The 21596-nt window shown below is 43.4% G+C and overlaps 1 protein-coding gene across 1 annotated transcript in view; it reads left to right on the forward strand.

The window, feature by feature from the left end:
- Positions 1 to 6241: 6241 nt before the first annotated feature.
- BICRAL (BRD4 interacting chromatin remodeling complex associated protein like) overlaps positions 6242 to 21596 on the forward strand; it is a 96446-nt gene continuing 81091 nt past the window's right edge. Inside the window, exon 1 of the mRNA XM_036248073.1 lies at positions 6242 to 6275. The gene's annotated coding sequence lies outside the window, so the exon portion shown is untranslated. The remainder of the gene's footprint in view (positions 6276 to 21596) is intronic.

Here is a 21596-nt window from a genome sequence, read left to right on the forward strand (position 1 = left end):
GATCAAATTCTGAAGGGGAGATGATTACTCGACTTTTGGTTTGTGCCCACGGTGGGAGAGGAATAATTCATCAAGTTTTCACCATGCCCCATGTCATATGAATTGTATCTCAAGAATGTACATTTCGCTCTGGCCGGTTTGGCTCAGCGGTTAGAGCCTGCCGTCCAGACAGACCTGGGTTCGGTTCCCGCTAAGGGCATGTACCTCGGTTGCAGTTTGTCCCCGGCCCTGGTTGGGTCGTGCGGGTGGCAGCCGCTCGATGTGTCCCTTTCACGTCGATGTTTCTCTCTATCTCCTTCCTGCTCTATCTGAACAAAAAAATGGAAAAATGTCCTCGGGTGAGGATTAAAAAAAAAAAAAAGAATGTACATTTCCTTTGCTCTGATTGCCCATCTCTAAACAACCTCCCGATTGTCTTAGACCTGACTCATCTTAATCTAACTCACAAGAGACTGATACATACACCCAACTGCTAGTTGATTGGTATGATTTACAGTGAGGGAGATGTATAAATTTTTCTGAGTACAAGAGTACTTATACCTTTTGAGGGGGGTTAATCCTCACCTGAAGATATTTTTCCATTGATTTTTAGATAGAATGGAAGGGAAGGAGGGAGATAGAGAGAGAAACATCAATGTGAGAGACACACATTGACTGGTTGCCTCATGCACGACCTGAGCTGGGCCAGGGATTGAACCTGCAACCCAGGTACGTGCCCTTGACCAGAATCAAACCTGCGACCCTTCAGTCTATAGGCAGATGCTCTAACCACTGAGCAAAACTGGCCAGGGCAGAGTACTTGTACCTTTGCTCAGGGTGTCATCTTTATAGTATCAGAGTACCTGGGAAATGGAACAAGTAATTAAAAGATTTCGGAAAGAGAGAATTGTATGGTCTGAAGAGTATTTCATGTGGACTCCTAAAATGCCTGATTTGCTTTCCTGTGCTCAAATAAGAATGTAGCTCTTTAGTGATCAAAATACTTATGTGGGTTATGCTTTTTCTTTTCTTTTTCCTTCAGTGTTGACGATATATCTTGGTGCCTGTTTTGTACCTACTTATTTCTTTGCTTCAGCTTGTATTCACAAGTCATCTTTTAGGCGTGGTTCCATTTTCAGATGTCTTACTTCTTGGTAGTTTCATTTTTGAGCAAGCCCCTTTCTGTGGATACCCTCTCAGAGACTCTTGCTCACCAAATTCTGAGGGTGCTTCGTAGAAGTAACCTGCAGCCATGAGACCACCATCCCTGGTGTCATGGTGGAGTGGAAGGAAAGCTGTTTTGCAGAGCTGAGAGTTCTGGCAGAGCGCCACCAGGGCCTGGGAACTGGTGAGTGACGTCTCCCAGCCCTGCCTTCCAGCAGCGTGTGGTGCCCTCCTAACCTGCCGGCTGGCCTCCCCCTCACACATTCTGTGGGGAAACTGGCTGGATGTATAAGAGCAAGGCCAGGGGAGTGCTGAATGCCTCTTTTTAAACAACAGTTCTGCTCAGACTCCTTATCCTTCTACTAGAGACATGTAGGAGTTCAGATTTTTATTTTAAAATCTGTCAGGGAAAATAGCCAGCTTGAAATATGTCATGACTAGAATAGCCTTAGTCTCTACAAGGAAGATTTAAAGTGTTTATTCGTGTATCAAATAAAATAATAATGTAGGCAAAGTAATGAAAACATTTGTGATCACTCAAAAGAGGTTGTTTGTTTATCACTACTTTGAAAACACTTCCACGTTACTTCTAATAATAGTATTAACCACAACAATAATGGCAACTATTATTGAGCATTTACTGTATGCCAGGCACTAAAGCCAGGGTTTAGTTTACCTAATATCATTTAACTGTTCCCCTACCAACCTGAGATGTAGGTATTGTTACTTTTATTTTACAGATTAGGAAACTGAGGTAAGTGAAGTGAAAAAAGTATGCCAAGATCACATGGCTAGAAAGTGGCAATGACAAAGCTCTAACTTGTGGGGGTGGGGGAGAACTTTAAATGATAAGGCTATACTACCTGTGATCAATTGGTTTTATGTGGTTCAGGGAGACTTACTGTACACCCTTAAAACAGAGTGGGCAAAATAGATTTATGGTTATTTGTATGGAAAAGAATAATTAATAAATAATAATACAAGAATAAACTCTGACTCTGGCCCTGGCCGGTTTTGCTCAGTGGTTAGAGCATCGGCCTGCGGTCCGGAGAGACCCGGGTTCGGTTCCGGCTAAGGGCATGTACCTTGGTTGCAGTTTGTCCCCGGCCCTGGTTGGTCGTGCGGGTGGCAGCCACTCGATGTGTCCCTTTCACGTCGATGTTTCTCTCTCTCTCTCTCTCTCTTCCTCTCTCTCTCCCTCCCACTCTATCTGTGCAAAAAATGGAAAAAAATGTCCTCGGGTGAGGATAAAAAAGAAAAAAAAAGAAAAGAATAAACTGTGTTTCAGGTACTCACAACTGTAAAACTATATTTGCCCACGCCTATATATAGGCTTCTAGATAGACACACTCGTTTCTTGCATTCTTATACATCTTGTGGATGGGGTTGTTTCTCTTTTGTCATTCAGGTGCTGGTTGTGAGCAAACTACATACTAAGTACTCTAGGCCCTTAGAGAATGGGGAGCCTCTGAGGCTGCCTTGTCACATGAGATTGTCACCGGGACCTTACATGGGAAGATTTTACATGGTTCAACTGACAAAACTAAAATAAGACGCCATGATAGACATTTTACAAGCACTAGTTCCTGAATCCTTAAAATAACTTTTAGACATGGGTACTATAATTATCCCTGTTTTATAGAGGAGGAAGTTGAAGTGCTGAGGGGTGAAGTGACTTGCCTGAAGCCACACACCTGGTGTGTGACATAGGTAGAATTTGAACCCGGCTCAGTCTGAGTACAGAGCCAGTGCACTAATGCCCAGCATGTAAGTTCCTCTAGAGGTACAAGTAAAGGTTTGCACCTTATTTATGGTAATTCTTACATTTTTGTTTCACAGATACTACATAGCACACTTACTAACTCATCTGGCATATTTTGATATTTCTGTGATATGGGCACATCTGGTCATGTGTATCACCACCTCAGCTCTAGCATTTGCATTCACCCCCTCTGAGAGTGGCCAGCCAACGAGGGAAACATCTGGAGGGAGAACACACACACACAAAGCATTTTCACTTTTAATTGTTTTGTGGACATTGGGCTTATTTGGAGGCCCAGACTCATGCTAGAACATTTCAACTATAATTACAACCTCTTTTTTCCCCCCGTGTCCAGTTGCCATTCTTTCTAGGTCACCTACACAGATAGGAACCATAGGAGCGATCATTTAATTGTACATAATTAAATTGTAGGCAGTACAATTATTTGCATATAATTAAGCCATTTTAAGAACATTCCTCTTAAAAAGTTTCCCAATCTTACATCTAGATATCGAAATCCTGTCTATATAAGCCAAAATGTAAATTGTACATACACGCCCTAGCCAGTTTGGCTCAGCGTCGGCCCTTAGACCAAAGAGTTATGGGTTCGATTCCAGTCAAGGGCACGTACCTTGGTTTCGGTTTGGTCCCTGGTCCTGGTTGGGGTCATGCGGGAGGCAACCAGTTGATGTGTCCCTCTCACATTGATGTTTCTCTCTCTCTCTCTCTCATTTCCTCCCCCCCACTCTGAAAATAAATGGAAAAATATCCTTGGGTGAGGGTTAAAGAAAAACATTTTTTAAAATTGTACATGCAAAGGCATATTCCTTGTTTAAAATGTTAAGTTTTTAATCACATGGGAAAAACTAAACAGTTGTTCTTTGTTTTGTTTTTTTTTGATATTAAATCATTTCAATTTTGGTGGTGCCCGGTGAATCTGAAGTTCTCCCCACTGCTGTCCCAATATTTTGCAACCCCTCAAAAATTTAAATTAGATTTGATAACTGGTATCCTCAAAATAGGTCTTAACAAAGTAGAGGGTTGTCTCCTCTGCCTAGGCCACAGCTCTGGACACTGTTTACATTCGAACAGTAAGGATTGCTTGTTCCCAAAATCTTTTTCAGGGCTTGAAGAGAATCAACCTGACCTGAGTTTCCCCCACCAGCCCTTACTAGGCTGATGACTCCAGGCAAATTACTAAAACCATTAGGGGCCTTATCTGCAAAATCAGGATAATTAAGCCTTATTCTACAGGTTTTCATGTTAATAAATGTCACTGCTCTTATATTTGTACATTCTTTAAAAAGCCTGCAATATCCATACTCTTTATGGGCATATGAATTTAGTTTTGTTTGGTGATCTTTCGAAGTCAGATTTGTGTTTCTTCCAGGGTTTCGGCCAGCCGACTTGGGAGAATAGCTTTATGAAATCTGTTAGTATTTCATGGGAGCTGCGGAGTAACAGCTGTAAAACTTGCTTGGTGGGTCCTAATTGCTATGAATAATGGACTCTTTTGAAATGTAATCCTTCGAAAGGGGGGTATTATAATGGAATTCCAACCAATCCAAAGGCACTTTAAAACATGTTTAAAAATTCCCAAGCCAATTAGAAAACTGGCTGGTCCAACTGTCAAGTGTATAGAAATATGCTAATGTATGCAAAGACTACTGTTCCAGGAAGGCCTAGCTGGCTGTGAAACATGTGAGAAAACACCTCGATGATACTATGTGATAGAAAATCACTCAAGTCTAAATTCAACTCATGCATACATTGTGAAGGATGGGGTGTCAGTTACTAGACCAAGATATGGTTTGTTTTTTAAAAAGATCTTCTATCTTGAATATGGTAACACTGTATGCTAACCTTGCCATTTTTTGTGTGTGTGTGCAATATAGTATAGTTACAGTATCCTTAAATAAACAAGCAAGGTGGGCTGCCATGACCTTTTTTGATGCTAAAGGGATATAGAAACTAAACAATATTTCATGTAAATAATTTAAATTTGGATTTTATTTAGAACTCACTAAATATTTGGGGAACATGGTTTTGAGCACTCTGTTTATCACAGGACCCCATTGCTATATGCGTTACAAACTAATTTAAAATAATTTTGGAACATTTCTGGAGTTTACATATGTATTTTTAAAAATATGAATCACACACTTATACATTTATCCTTTATCTATCCTTGATGTTTATTTAAACTAAATGACAACAATCCTCCCCCCCCCCACTATATTTTCGTGGGCATTTACAGGAAAAATAAATGCAGTTACTCTAGACCACAAAGGTCCCTCTCCCAATCCACACTATCATAGTTAACATTTACTTAAATGCTCTCTGTGCCAGATGGTTTATGGAGACTCTCAAACAATGGGATTCGAGATTTAAAATGGGTGGTAATTACACTTAAAAGGTTGGGTAGCTCCCTTTTTAAGACGGGAGATTATGTAATGAAAGTTCCACAAATGTGGCGATAAAGGATATCTACATATAAAGAGAAGGCAGTAGGAATTGGATGTTTTGAGAGTGACTTAGTCCTTCACCTTCATCTTGGCCGCTCAAGTTGTTTTGTTTTTTCTGTTTAATGTTAACACACAGGTTTCACAGATAAGGTTTTACGGCGTTTTGGAATGGGAAGAGGGTGTTGCAAGGAAAGCTTAGTCCATTTAAAAGTTAGATCGAATCGGTTATTTGCCAAATAACCAAGTTAAAAGGGACGTTTTAGTGTTTTTTAAAAGCATATGCAAGAAAAAAAAAGTATTTACCGGGGCTTGTTCTAATTAGAGTTCTAAACAAATATTGTTTTTTTGTTTTTAACACCCCCCCCCCCCGCTAAAACTGGAGGGAGGGAGGGAGGGAGTGTGTGTGTGTGTGTGTGTGTGTGTGTGTGTGTGTAGGGCGCCTGCGGAGAAGAGCACGTATCTTGTAGATTTTTTTTTAAGAGCCAAATAAACCTGTTTCTTGAGTAAACCACTACATTTCTGAAGTTAACAAAAACAAAAAAATCCCAAAGGGAACAGAAATTTAACATCTTTGGGAGCTTGATTAAAAAAAAATTTTTTTTTTAATTAAAAAAATCCTAATCTTGACATTTTTTTGCTAGGCGAGAACCGAAGTTTGGAGGTAGACGAGCAGGCGAGCGGTTCGCCCGGGCGCAGAGCATGCAGGCCGGGCGGGCGCGGGGAGCGGGCGCCCGCCGCCCGGCGCGGGGGTGAGCGAGAGAGAGAGAGCGGAGCGCGTGTGGCCGGCGCCGCTCGGCCGGGAGCTCCCGCGCCCGCGCCCCGCGCCCCGCGCCCGCCGCCGCCGCCGCCGCCCCTGGTGCGATGGCGCAGAAACCCCGTTGACAAGGCACTGCTTTTTCATGACGGTGAGTTTCCCTTTGAGTGTATTATAATTTTGTGATAAAAATTTCAAGGAGCAAAAAAAACCACACAACCTCCTTCCTCTGCCTCTTTCCTTCGGGGAGGGGACAAGCGAGGGAGGGGGGACTGGAGATCTATCTCCAGACAGACAGAAAAGAAAGAGGAGCAAATTAAACACCGACTTGCCAAAACCAGGATATTAGGTTTCAGCCCAGAGAGCTATTGGCTAAGGCTGTGTTTTTTTTGGGGGGGGGAGGTGGGTTTGTGGGTGGGTGATGGTGGTGGTGGGTGGATGTTTAATGGACACGGAGAAAAGGGGAATCGAGTGTTGATGCCTTTCCCAGCGCCGCCCGGGCCCGGGAAGACCAAGTTCAGTGTCTCGGGCGGGGGCGCGGGCAGACGGCGGCGGGGCCGGGCCGGGGGCGCCGCGGCGGGGTGGGGGCCCCGGCGCCTTTTTTTTTTCCTTCCCGCGGATGCAAATTTCTGGAGCGGGGAGAGGGAGAGCCTGGGAAGGGGGTGGCGTGGCGGTTGGTGGTGGGGAGGAGAGGGGAGGGAAGCCTTTTAATGACTCATTGATTGAGCCGGTTTAAAATTAGTTGTGTGCGCGAGAGCGAGTGTGTTTTCCGCCCCCCAGAGCCGCCGGGAGCCAGGAGGAGGGAGCGGGGCTCGGCGAGGGGAGGACGGCGCGGCGGGGCCCGAGCAGGGGGCAGGGAGGGCCCAGAGTGACGGCGGGCGAGGAAGAAAAATCAGCCTTTCCAATCTCCTCCCCTCTGCTTTCCCCCCCTCGTTTCTCTTCTCTCTCGGAAGCTCTTGGGTGTGAATCGCATTTTCTTTCTTCTCGGCAAGATGGACCCCGCGTCTCGGCAGGGGGAGGGGAGAGGGAGGGAAGGAGGTGGCGGCGGGGACCGGGTTTCTTTCCAGCCGGTTTTCCTCGTCGCCTTTGCGGGCGGCCGGGCGAGGAGAGCGGGCCGGGCGGCGGCAGGGAGAGCTCGGGGCCGGCCGGCCGCCCCGCCCGCTCCTCGGCGCCCCTCTGCCGGGCTGCCGGTCCCGCCGCCTCGCCGCCCGAGCCCGGAGCGCCGCCGAGGACCCCGGCCGGGCCGCAGCAGCCCGGCGGCGCGGAGGACCCGCGGCCCAGCCGGCTCCTCTCGCGGGCCCCCGCCGCCGGGCCGAAGAGGACAGACTCTGGGGGCACTGTTTGGGCCGGGAGTGCGCGGGCCCGATGCGGTCCGCGCCCCCCGAGTCGCCCCGAATGCGGGACCTTGCGGAGGGGGTGGTGGCGGCGGTGGGAAGGTGCTAAGATGGCGCTTGGCCTGGCCGGTCGCCAGGGCTGGTGGCGCAGTTGCTCCGCCGGCGCCATCTTCCCTGGCGGCGCGGGCGGCGCCCTCTGCGGGCCCTTCGCCGGCCGGGCGCTGAGGTTCGGGGCGAGGGGGAGCCGCGCTCGGTGCTGAGCGCTGCCGGTGGGGTCGGGCCCGCGTGGCCTCGTCCTTCCCCGGGCCCGAGGACGAGGCCGCCGCTCGGGGGGAAGGCGAGGGCCTGGGGCCGGCGGCGCCCCGCTCCTTCCCGCCGGTGAGGGCGGAGGGGGCTGCGGTCCGGCCAGGGCGCCGGTGGTTTCGCTCCCTGAGCCCGCGGCCCCGCGGCCACCGCTGGGGTGAGGTTCCCTGTCCGCCCTCTGCGGCCTCACGCTGGCCCGATCGGTCGCCCCTGGCCCGGCCGCGGCAGGGCACGGAGGCTTTTCCTTCGCCCTCTCCCAACTAATTTTAAGAGTGGAGTCAAACCAGGCTACAAAATTGCAAAAAAAAAAAATCGAGTCCAGGAGAATTCTGTCTGCCTTCCAGTAACGTGGTTCTCTGTAGCTACCCTACATTAGTTTTATTTTTTATTTTTGGTTGGTTGTATTTTAAAATAACCCTGGGGAGACATTTATCTAGTTGTCAGATTATGGGAAGGTAATAGGCTCCAGTGATTGGAAACTTCTTGTTGGCCGTCATAGTACCTATTCCCAACAGTAGTAAATTAAAAGAGCTCTGATCTGAAAAATTAAACTGGCTTTGAAACACTCCGAGATTTTTTCTTTCTCTTCCTCCAAAAAACAAAACAAAAACTGCCCTGTGTTCTAGGTAGTCTCTTATCACTCACTGTAAGTTCCCTAACTCACTAAGTGGTTAAAGTGTTTCCTTAAAAGCATCCATATAAGTATCTAACAAAAGTGTAGGTTTTAACTTTGTTTTAATTGTTACTGAAAAGATTGTTGGGAAGAGGAAAAAAGTCTGCAAAGCTTTGATTTCTTCGAGTCCACAGAGATGGATAAAAGTAACATAGTGGCAACAGTGAGTGTGCTGTTGTTTTTTTTTTAATCCACTCTATGATACTCTGAGAACAGTGCTTAGTGCTTTATTTAATTCCTATTTACCAGATCAGCCCCGCAATACTGATTTTATTCTTTCTTTACCAGGGAGGGAACTAAGATAGACGAAATGCTCAAGATCTTGCAGATTTAAGTGGTAGGATTGACATTGGATCCCAAAAACCAATGTTCTTGGCTCCGCACCTAAAGTTTCCAAATCTGAGCAGTAGAATCCACTGGGGAGATGTTTTTCAAGAGATTTGCAACATCACCTCTTCCTTATTTGTTAGGGCCAGTGTTTTGTTTTTTTTCAAAAGGTTAGGGTGTATATTGCTTGCATCAGTCTCATTTTTATTTTTCTCTTGTAGCTGCCACTTATCAAAGTGTCAAAACTATTTTCTTACAGAAAGAAGGCTGTTAAGTATCCTAAGACTTTAAAATCAGAGTATATTTTTTAAAAACCTATGATCTCATTCTATTGAGAAGTTAAATACAGGCTTCTAGTTCTAGATGGGCCATCTAGTTCATTCAAGACAGTTATGTAACAAAAATAAAATTGAATCTGGAATTGATAAAGAAATTAGGAATAGGGTAGAAAAGATCCTAAAATATAAGTCTAGAGATAAATCCTTAGAATAAAGGTGTTTTGTTGTTTTTTTCCCCCTTAATTTTGAATTTTATCTTTTGGGTTTCAGAAAGTAGGATGGGAAAATTATTCTAAACATGAGACCTGACAAGAAAAGTATGCATAAAGACACAGGAGGTCAGGAAGAAACATCAGAACCAGTGGTGTTGACTAGCCAACCTGACCAAAATGAGAAACCAACTAAATCAGTGATGAAATCATTAACTTCTCTGGAGCAAGGACTACATACTTGACTTATTTTGTGCGTCCCTGTCTTTATTCTCAAATCACTGTTGTGTTTAATAATTGCTAGGGGAAATGGTTGAAAACTTTGATTTTTTGAGTAAAAATTAAATGTCCACATTTTAAAAATTCTGTACGGAGCAGCTATTGAAGACCTGTGTGCAGTCCATGTCCAGTCTAGACCAGTGGGTGGGTGGAGTTCTAGTCTTTGCCTGTTTGGCTTCTCTCCCCTTGTTTTTCACAGTAAATGCCAAAGTAATTATATTCTTTGACTAAAATCCAATAAAGCTTGAAAGGAAGAGAAATCTAAAATAAACCTGCTTAGAAGGAAAGAGTAGTGTCTTTATTCTAAAGTAGCCTTTAGTGGAATTCAAGACAAGCCCAGCCAGTGTCGCTCAGTGGTTGAGCATTGTGTCACAGGTTCCTGGTCAGGGCACGTGCCCAGGTTGCAGGCTTAATCCCCAGTGGGGGTCATGCAGGGGGCATGCAGGAGGCGACCTGTATATGTGTGTCTCTCATCGATGTTTCCATCTCCCTCTCCCTTTTCTCTCAAACTCAATAAATATATATATTTTAAAAAAGAGACAAGACCTCTGCCCTCATGGAATTTGCATTATAGTGGGGAAAACAGGAAATAAACAAATGGTCAACATAATTACAGGTTAAGAAAAATGATTAGAAGTTATTTAGCTAGTGAATCTAAAAAGACTTGTAGGAAATGACTAGCTAGCAAGAGTCAAGGAGCATCCCTTTGAAGAGGTGACGTTGAGCTGGGACTTGAAACATAAGCTCGTGCTAGCCATGGGAAAGCTGGGGGAGACATTCCTGGCCTGGGAACAAGTGCAAAGACCAGAAAGGGCCAGAAGGTCATGGGTGTTAGAACAGAGTGAGTGGGAGGAGTATGGACTGAGATGAGATGGAGTTGGAGAGAGCCTACAGGGCCTCTTGGATTACAGTACAAGGAGTTTGGGATTTTATTTAATGAGAATGAGAAGCTTTTGAAGGGCTTTAATTGGGGCAGTGATTTGTTTTTGTTTTTAAAGCTCACTGGCTGCTATGTGAAGCAAGAGGAAGCAAGAGGCTACTGCAGTAGTCAGCTGGATCTTGGTATCTTAACAAATACAGTGGCAGTGGAGATGGAGCTAGGAGATGTATTTTGGAGGTGGCCAGAAGTATTTGCTTAATGGATTGGCTATGGAAGGAGAGGAATCCAGGATGCCTTCAGGCTTCTGGCCTGTGCCTTGGGGGTTGATGTTGCCATTGCTGGTTGGAGAAGACTGGAAGAGGGACAGGTGGGGAGGGGTGAGTAACAAGCATTCTGGGTGGAACCTGCTATGCTTTTTAAAATATTTGTGAGACATCAAAGTGGAAAGTCAAGTAGGCAGTGAATATTCAAGTCGAGCCAGCTGAGAGGAGTGGGCATAAATTTTGTGATTCACTAGCACACACATGGTATGTCATGAAACTGGTTAAGGTTATTTGTGATCATAGAGTCCTTAAGATCAATCCCTAAAACACTTCCAGTGGCTAAAGGAGACAGAAGTTTTGGCCATTAAAGTGGGAGAGTGAGTTACCCTTTTCAAGAAAGGGTCTGGTCCCTCTGCCAACTGCTGCTGAGAAGTAAACAGTGAGGATAGAGAAATGTCCACTTGGACTTGGCAATGTGGAGGTGGCTGCTTGATAAGTAGTTTTAGTGGCATATGGGGCTGGGAGCCAGATTGGAACACACTGAGAGAATGGGAAGTGAAGCAAATGTAGACCGCCTGTTGGGGAAGTTTTGTTGTGAAGTAGAGACAGGAACAGCACAGCAGTGATTGGGGAGAGAAGTGGGGTCAAAGATCCTTTTTTAAAAAAAATGATGTGGCCCTGGCCAGTTTGGCTCAGTGGTTAGAGCGTGGACCTGCGGTCCAGAGGGAACCGGGTTCGGTTCCCGCTAAGGGCGCATACCTCGGTTGCAGTTTGTCCCTGGCCCTGGTTGGTCATGTGGGTGGCAGCCACTTGATGTGTCCCTTTCATGTCAATGTTTCTCTCTCTTTCTCTCTTCCTCTCTCTCCCTCCCACTCTATCTGAACAAAAAATGGAAAAATGTCCTTAGGTGAGGATTAAAAAAAAAAAATGATGTGATGCCCTGGCCGGTTGCTCAGTGGTTAGAGCATTGGCCCTTGGACCAAAGAGTTACGGGTTCGATTTTGGTCAAGAGCACGCCCTAGTTGGGCTCGTGTGGGAGGCAACTAATCGATATGTGTGTCTCTCCCTCCTTCCCAACTTCGAAAATAGATGGAAAAATATCCTCGGGTGATGATTAAAAAAAAAAATTAGTTTATCCCAGCCAGTGTGGCTTAGTGGATTGGGTGTCCTCCCATGGACTGAGAGGTCCTGGTTCGATTCCTGGTCAGGGCACCTGCTTGGGTTGCAGGCTTAATCCCCAGCCCATCGATGTTTCTATCTCTCCCTCTCTCTCTGAAAAACAAAACAATAAAAACAGATCATATATATAGATATAAAATGATGGGAAATAGAAGAGCATGTTCAAATAGGCTAATGAGAGTCGCTGATAGAGAGGGAGAGACTAAGGCAGAAGAGAGGTAAGACTATCAAAAGAGCAGAATTCTTGAGAAGGTGGGAAGGAATTCAGAACGGAAGAGGGAGGGTCTGCCTTTGGTGGGAACAAGAAGACTTGCAGTAGCAGGGGAGAGGCAGAGAATATGGGCACAAGTGTGAAGTTTATGAAATGGAGGTAGAGCATATGTTTTTTGTTTTCTCGGTGAAGTCTGAGGCAAGGTTAGCAACTTGAAAAAGAAGGGTGGGTGGTTTGAGGAGAAGGGCACCGCTGCTCCGACAGCAGGACAGTAAACTCACTGGAAACCGAGGCAGTACTGCTGGGCATGATTGAATGCCTGGCTGTAGCTTGGGGTCTGAATTTAAAGTGAGACCAGTCAGCTTTGTTAGTTGTATGGTTTTCTACCAGGGACCTTCAGCTATTACAAAGGAAACAGCAGGTGGGTGAGCAGTTTAACCAGGATTGTAGTTTTGCCTCCCAAGTATGACGGAGCAAGAGAGGAGCTGGGAGCGGAGGCTGTTGCAGTGGTGGGCCTTGGACCGTTAGCTCGGTCGCAAAGCAAGAGGAGCTAATGGTGGGGCCGTGCATTTAACCATGAAAATCGTTCTTGGTTAAAAATGAGTTAGTGGATACAGAATTTCAATTTGGGGTAATGAAGTTCTGGAGCAGAATGGTGGCAACAGTCACCCAACAAAGAATGTACTTTAATGCCACTGAACTCTACACTTAAAATGGTAAATCATGTATATTTTACCACAGTAAAAGAATTAACATTTAAACATTGTGGCAGGTACATATGTTATTTGCATACTGCCTTGGACTTGATTTCCAAAGTACTGTATTTTCTATGGAAGAAAGTAGCTTTAGAAACCAAATCTCAAATTACTGAGACTAAGGAGAAAGTATTCCCTCATACCATGGTCCCAAATGTTGAGTATGTGGACTAGTCACCTACAGACAGAGATTCTGGGGACCCAATGATCTTATGTTATTTCTTTGTTCACTGATTTATTTTAAGCATTTAGCATAGCATTTAAATACTCACTTGAGGATATTTTTCTATTTATCTTCAGATAGAGTGGGAGGTAGGGAAAGAGAGAGAGAAAGAGACATTGATGTGTGACAGACAAATCGAATGGCTGCCTCCCACCCGAGGCTGACCAGGGCCGGGGACAAACTGCAACCAAGGTTCATGCTCTTGACTGGAATCGAACCCACGACTCATTGGTCTGTGGGCAGACGCTCTAACTGCTGAGCCAAACCAGCCAGGGCTTAGCATAGCATTTAAAACAAGTTAGCACTCAGGAAACATTTTCTGAATAAATACTTAGAGAATCCAGGTATAGCAGAATGATGGGAACCAAAGGGAAACAGGCTTTAGAGACAGGTGGAGATCAGCAGTGCCTTATACTATTAGAGGGATATGTGAGAAAGACTGTTGGATGTGATTATTGTTAGCGTTTGACATTCTGATCTCTGCAGGTGGTGAGAAAAATCAGATTATTTGGAGGGTAGAGAGGGAGAGAAGTTTCTTTTTTCTTTTTAAAAATTGAATTTATTAGAGTGACTGGTTAATAAAATTATATTTAAACAACCACCTAGCCAGTGTGGCTCAGTGAATTGAGCATCGTCCCATGGACTGAGAGGTCCCGGTTGGAGTCCCAGTCAGGGCGCATGCCGGGGTTTCGGGCTCAATCCCCAGTAGGGGGTGTGTGGGAGGTAGCCAATCGATGTTTCTATCTCCCTTCCTCTCTCTCTAAAAAAATAAAAATAAAAACATATTAAATAAAGATTCAAACAATACCAAGTAGAAGTGTGTGGCATGCCTTTAAAAAATTTTTTTTTTTTTTATATTCATCCAAGGACACTTTAGCATTTATCTTCAGACAGAGCGGGAGGGAAGAGGGAAGGGAAGAGAGAGAGAGAGAGAAACATCGATGTGAGAGAGAGACATCAACTGGTCGCCACCCACACAACCCCAATCGGGACAGGGACAAACTGCAACCAAGGTATGTGCCTTTAGTGGGAACCGAACCCGGGACTTGCTAGTCCACAGGCCGACGCTCTAACTGCTGAGCCAAACCGGCCAGGGCATAGAAGTGTGTACCATGCCTCTTAACCTCCCTTTCTCTGTTCTTTCCTCTGAATCTGTCATTCACCTTTTTATGAGGTTCCTCTGTTCCCTAATTGTCTATAGAATAAGTAACTGTAATGTGAAATTAGAGAGCAGGAGAGTAGGGTAGATGATAGATCTCAAAATAGATGTCTACAACCTTCACTGAGATGATAGCAAGGACATATGTCAGGGAAAGAGACAGAAGGTTTTGAGTTTAAGGAGAGAGGAGTAAATTTGCAGAATGTATCAGATGTGGGGGGAAATAGATTTTATAAAATGGTACTTAGCTGTGGTGAGGCAGTGTGAATTAGTAACACCAGATCCATCTGCATGATTTAGTTCTCGCGATGAATAGCATTCTATAGCAGAAATGGAAAGTACAGTGAGTGGGGGTGTGTGGCAGAAGTGGTGGGGGTTGTTAAACAAATGTGAAGAGTACGAGAGCTCATAGAAAATGAATGAAATGTGGACTTTAAAGGAAAGCCCTAAACTGGAAACCTTGTAAGTGGTATCTTGCCAAATGGAGATGGAGCCCCGGATGTGGCTCTGCTGGGGTGGCTTGTCCATTTGGAGTGCAGTTCAAGAGAGCTCAGAGGCTGTTCACATATGCTGTAAGGGACGGTGAAAGAAAAAGGTCTTGGGGAGAAGCAGCTGGGGCTTTGATCTATTTTTATTATTATTTTTTTTACCTCGTATGTGCTTCCATTCAGGAAAAGATCCTGAGAGCTCCCTGTACCAGGTCCCCTTAATACTAATAAAATTCAACTTATATAGTTGTGATGTTTAAATTATAAATTTCTTTTAAATAAAGTTATAAATTGAACATTTTCTCTTTGTGTGGGTTCTTTGGTTACCTTGAATACACACTTATATACCTGATAATAAAACTCTGTGTGGGAATGAGGTATGAAAGGTTGCCCTTCTAGAAAAGGCTTATTTCAGTTCAACCAATATCCAGTATGCTTCATTGTATCATCGGCAATTAAACTTTGTTTCCTAACAAAGTTTGGAACATTGAAACATTTTCACAAGGGGGAAAAAGTATATGGGAGAAAGAGAAATAATATTTGTTGAACCTTAATATTATTTTAAGCCCTAATGGGTTTAATATTACTAAATTCTGACAAGAACCCTGTAGATCAGTTTTGTCTTCATTTTCTAGATAATAAAGCTGAAGTTTAGAGGATAAATATGGTTACATCACTACAGGTTAGAGCTGGGATTTTAATATACTGCAGACCCATGCATCATCATTTTGCCATTGGTATTAAGCCCATGTATAAAATTTGATCTATAAATGATTACCTACTAGGTAAACATTTTGAGGTCTTAAAATTGGATGACCTTTGTTTCAAAGGCAGAACAGGGAAAACTAGTGATTTAATGGCTAACTAAAAATTGTGCCCAAAGAGCCCAGCCAGTGTGGCTGTGGATTGAGCATCGTCTCATGACATGTGGTCTGGTTCGATTCCTTGTTAGGTCATATGTCCAGGTTTTGAGCTCGATCCCCAGCAGGGAGTGTGCAGAAGGCAGCTGATCAATGTTTCTCTCTCACATCCATGTTTCTATCTCTCTCTCTCTTCCTCTCTCCAAAAAATTAATAAAATATATTTTTTAAAAATTGTGACCAAAGAAAACAATCTACTTAGGTGGATAGTCAAATTTTAGGTCAAAGCAGTTATTTTGCTCCTTCTGCAGATAACGCAATTTTTATTTGCATAATATAGTGAGTCAAACATAGGGACCATTGTAGCTCTATATTTGGTAGCAATCAGGGGTTATGAATCATATCTTTCACTTAAAAATCCTGATTGGAAAAGAGAATCTTTAAAAAATAAGACCTTATTTAAAATTGATATTGTGTAGCTCACCTTGTTCTTGTGTTTAAATATTGTCAATATAAGCACAGTAATTACAGTACAGATTTGGGAGGGAAGTATTTAAAATATACTAAGTGTGATTTACTTTAAAGAAACATTATTTTTCAAAGGCCTTATTGTAGGTTGACTATAAGGCACATTTACTCTCTTGTGACCAGTGAGACAAATTATTTTTCTTTTTACCCTACAATAAAGCTTAGCCCTGATAGGCAACAGTAGTAAAATATCTAGAAACATTCTCACTGAGGATTCTTGAGTTCATTTGGGCTGAGCTCTTGAGCATTATGTTGCTCACTGAATAGTCTGAAGTAGTTCTTCACGCAAGGCTGCAAGAACTAAGTTGAATTTTCCTCTTTGCCCAGTGAGAACCAACCCTTTAACTACTTATTAGTAGTAAGCCTAATTTAGGGAGATGAAGAATTTCAAAATATGTGGAAAGTGTATTGTGGGAGAGAATTTCAAAATTTGTTATGAAGACTAAATATTTTGAACATGAGGAAGGAGTATTGAGACTGTTACTGTATGTATTGAAATCAACCAAAGATAAATCATTTATCTGATTTCTTAAGTTTTATTTTAGAATAGGTATTCAGTGCTCCTTAGAAACTATTTTATAGCATTTGAGCCACCCCTAACAGTGGTTTTTTAAGCAATATTTCTCCCCTTTTTATTGAATTTATTGGGGTGACAATGGTTAAGAAAACTATACAGGTTTCAGGTACACAGTTCCACAACACATCATCTGTGCACTGTATTGTGTGCTCATCACCCCCGGTCAAGTCTCCAGTCACCATTTATCCCCCCTGTAAACTCCTCCACCTCTCCCATCCCCTCTCACCCCTGCAACCCTCACACTGTTGTCCCTGGATAAATTTTCTCTATTTTTTTTCTCAATTCCCAGCTCCCAGCCCTTAGCAATAATTTTTAAAGCCTTAATTATCTCTCCTGAATTAAAAAAGAGAAGCTATAGTTGTTGACTAAACTTAGTTTTAGTGCAATGTACCTGAAAGTTTTACAGATATAGTTTAGAGTAGTTTCTAATTTATTCTTTTCAGAAATAATTTCTTAAATAGTAGAACTAGATAAACCTGGATGCCATTTCGAGAGATTAAATTTAAAATCTTTATATTTGTTTTTTGCAAACAAAGGTATTACATACATACAAAGTTAGAATATCAAGGAAAATTTTCTCAAGTAAATTTTCGTTTTTTAAATTAGCCTGGGAGGCAGAATAGATTTTTTTTGTTTCTAATGTGGAGAAATGTCTTTAAATTTTAAAGTGATTCTTTCCATGTATAGAGAAAGTTATTATTTTTTTAATCCTCACCTGAGGATATTTTCCCGTTGATTTTTTATTTATTACTTTTTTTTTAGAGAGCGTGTAAGGGAGGTAGAGAGAGAGAAACCTTGATGTGAGGGAGACATCTATTGGTTGCCTCCCACGGGACCTTGTCTGGGGCCAGGGATTGAACCTGCAACCCAAGTACGTGTACTTGACCAGAATCGAACCTGAGAGAGATACCCTTTGGTCTTCTGGCTGATGCTCTAACTGCTAAGCCAAACTGGCCAGGGTGAGAAAGTTATTTTTTAGTGTGTATGCATGGTTTTTTTAAATTTGGAAATAATTCTTTTAGGATTTAGAATAAATGAGTGCTGCTCTATTTAGATTTCATTTAACTCTGATGTTTCCTAGACATGCAAAGAAATATATTCAGAAATAGATTGGTTTGATCTTATTTCCCATTTGTATTCTGATTCTCCCAAACTGTGAGAATGTTAGGAGCAAAAAGATTCATGAAAGTCCAACCCCTTTTCCCTTGGTGTGATCACACTTTAAAAAGGGAGATTTACAATGGGATGTGTTCGGAGCTTCTAGCCATAGACCTCAGGTTACTTTTTTTATTTACAAATATTTATTTATTTATCTATCTATCTATCTATCTATCTATTTATTATTTATTTTTTATCCTCACCCGAGGACATTTTTCCATTTTTTGTTCAGATAGAGTGGGAGGGAGAGAGAGAGAGAGAGAGAGAAATATCGACGTGAAAGGGACACATTGAGTGGCTGCCACCCACACGACCCAACCAGGGCTGGGGACAAACTGCAACCGAGGTACATGCCCTTAGTGGGAACCAAACGCGGGTCTCTCCGGACTGCAGGCCAGCATTCTAACCACTGAGCAAAACCGGCCAGGGCTATTTATTTATTTATTTATTTGAAATAGATCTTTATAGTTGAATGTATTGCAGATATCCCCCCCTTTCCTCCCCCATTTACACCCTCCTCCCCAGTTCTGCCCCCCTCCTGCCTTCCCCACACTATTGTCTATGTCCACTGGTTATGCATATATGCATAGAAGTTCTTTGGTTTATCTCACCCCACCCTCCCTCCTCTCTTCCCTTTGAGGTTACTCAGTCTAACAACCAATTTGTACTTCTTAATTCCTTCATCTTTTTCACCCATCCTCTCAGCCCCCTCCCATCTGGCAAGCAACAAAAAGTTCTCTGAATCTATGAGTCTGTTTCTGTTCTGCTTGATCATTTTGTTAGTAGCTTCAATTGTTGATAGATATGTGTTTATTGCCATTTTATTGTTCATATTTTTGTTCTTCAAGAAGATCCTTCAACATTTCATATAATACTGGTTTGGTGGTGATGGACTTCTTTAGCTTTTTCTTGTCTGGGAAACTCTTGATATGTCCATCGATTCTAAATGATAGCTTTGCAGAATAGAGTAATCTTGGATGTAGGTTGTTGCTTTTCATTACATTGAATATCTCTTGCCATTCCTTTCTGGGCTGCAGAGTTTCTTTTGAGAAATCAGCTGGCAATCTTATGGGAGTTCTTTTGTAGGTAACTAACTGCTTTTCTCTTGCTGCTTTTAAGATTCTCTTTGTCTATCACACGATCTCACTTATTTGTGGAGTATAATGAACATAACAGTCTGAAGAACAGAGTAGACTCAGAGACGTGGAAGTAGGGTACAGACTGACAACCCTCAGAAGGGGAGGGGGAGAGATAAACCACAGAACTTATATGCATGTACGCATAACCGATGGACACAAACAACAAAGTTGGGGATGGGGTGGGGGGGATGGGGAGGAGGGTGTCAATGGGGAAAAAAAGGAGAAACATCTGTAACAAAAATAAATTAAAAAAAAAAAAAAAAAAAGAATCCAGCAGAATTAAGGTGATCATCCCAAGATGTCCCATGACAGTGATGAGATACACAAGCGTGAATATAATGAAGAGTGGGACCTGCAGCTCTGGGGTGTCAGTCAGTCCCAAGATTCTAAATTCATTCACCTCTGTGCTATTCTCCATTGAGGCCATTTTGAAACTGTGTTTCTCCTCTCAAAACAAGAGAGGCAAAGTGGATAAATTATTTATGCATGGGCAATGACTCACAGCATACCCACGTCACTGAAATGACATGAGAAACTATGATCCCTTTACCAGTGCATGTTTCCCAATAAACAAAAACTGGCATCTTTTGATTCTTAAAAAAAAAAATTCTCTTTGTCTTGAAACTTTTGCATTTTGTTTATGATGTGTTGGCCTCTTGGGGTTCATCTTGTTTGGGGCTCTGTGCTTCCTGGACTTGTATGTCTGTTTCTTTCACCAAGTTAAGGAAGTTTTCTGTCATTATTTTTTCAAACAGGTTTTCAATTTTTTGCTCCCTCTTTTCTCCTTCTGGCACCTCCATGATGCAAATGTTGGCATGCTTGAAGTTTTTCCAGAGGCTTCTTATACTATCCTCATTTTTTTGGATTCTTTTTTCTTTTTGCTGTTCTGATTGGGTGTTTTTTCTTCCTTATATTCCAAATTGATGGTTTGCTTCTTAATTTCACCTACTCTACAATTGATTCCCTGTAAATTATTCTTTATTTCAGTTAGTGCATCCTTCATTTCTGACTGGTCATTTTTTATGTTGTTGATGTTCTTACTAAGTTCCTTGGAGTTCTCCTTAAGTGCCTTTAAGTTCTTACTAAGTTCCTTGAGCATCCTTATAGCCAGTGTTTTGAATTCTGCATCTGATTGATTGCTTATCTCCATGGTGTTTAGTTCTTTTCCTGGAGTTTTGTTCTGTTCTTTTATTTGGGACATGTTTCTTTGTCTTCTCATTTTGGTTGCCTCCCTGTGTTTGTCTCTATATATTAAGTAGAGTTGCTATGTCTCCTAGGCTTCATAGGGTGGCCTATTATTGTAGGTGTCCTGTGGGATCCAGTGGCACAGCCTCCCGGATCACCCCAGCTGGGCCCTCGAGGTGCACCCCTAGTGTGAACTGTTCACCCTTCTGTTGTAATTGAGTCTTGATTGCTGTTGGCACATCAATGGGAGGGATTTACTCAGGCTGATCAGCTGCAAGGACTGGCTGTGCCCAATGACCACTGGTCTCTGACTACCTTGGAGGATCAGCTGTGCAGGGGCCAACCACACAGAGCAAGACTTACTTCATCAGGGCTCTGATACCCACTGAGTCCACTCCTTGAGTGTGTCACTAGTAGAGGTGGTTGGGTGGCGGTTCTTCAGTGTGGTCTGAAGCTGTCCACTGGGTGTGCTGGCTCTGGGGCAAGGTCAGCCTCTGCCTGTGTTCTAGCCAGGGCCACCCAGCATAAGCTACAGTGTGATCTGTCAATGGCTGCTGCTTGTGCTGGACTTGAAGGTGCCCAGGCAAAGCCAAGTTGTGAACTAAGGCTGGCTGCTTCTAGTGGCCAGGCCTGAGGCCACTTAACAAGAGGTTTGGGGCTTGCTGAGACAAGATGCTGCTTGTTTGAGAGATTTTAGGAAAATCTGAAGCAGGATCCAAGACAGGCCACTCCTATGGTAAATTCTTTGGAAAAATATTGGATGGGTCTGAAAGTTGGGTGGGGCAGGGCCTCAGGGAATCACCAGGACAAGGCAAACAGTGTGAGCCCATATGTCTCTGGTGCCTTTCAAACTGCACACCAGTGCTGGAGCCCAGAAGGAGTGAGTCTGAGTAAGTCCGTGCGCGGGCCCTTTAAGAGGAGCTGCCTGGGGCTCCAGCTGCCTCAGTCTCCCTGAGCCTCAGTTCTCACTGGTTTTTCCAACCAGAAGTTATGGGGATTCTCTTCCAGGCACTGGAACCCTGAGCTGGGTGCCTGCTGTGAGACGGGGACCCCTCAATCCTCAGGGAGGACCATCCCAGCCGAGGCGTCATCCTGATTTTATCCACCACACGTGGGTGTGGGACCAGCCCGTCTGCCTCCGCCCCTCCTACCAGTCTGGATGTGGCTGCTGCTTTAATTCCGTAGTTGTAGGACTGCAATTCAGCTTGATTCCAGGCGGTTTTGAATGATGGTTGTTCTGTAGTTGTAACTCTGATGTGGTTGTGGGAGGACACGATACTACGTTTACCTACCCGCCATCTTGACCGGAAGTCCCTTTTTACAAATTTTAAAACTATTTTACTTGTTTCTCTTTATTAATCTGACTTTATATGTCAGGTGATACATACTTAGAATTATTTTTTGTTATGGCCTACATTATGTAAGTAAAACCATCTGAAAGTAAATGTCCAGAGAATAATACAG

Source organism: Molossus molossus, unplaced genomic scaffold, assembly GCF_014108415.1.
Source record: "Molossus molossus isolate mMolMol1 unplaced genomic scaffold, mMolMol1.p scaffold_m16_p_8, whole genome shotgun sequence".
Taxonomy (NCBI): Eukaryota; Metazoa; Chordata; class Mammalia; order Chiroptera; family Molossidae; genus Molossus; species Molossus molossus.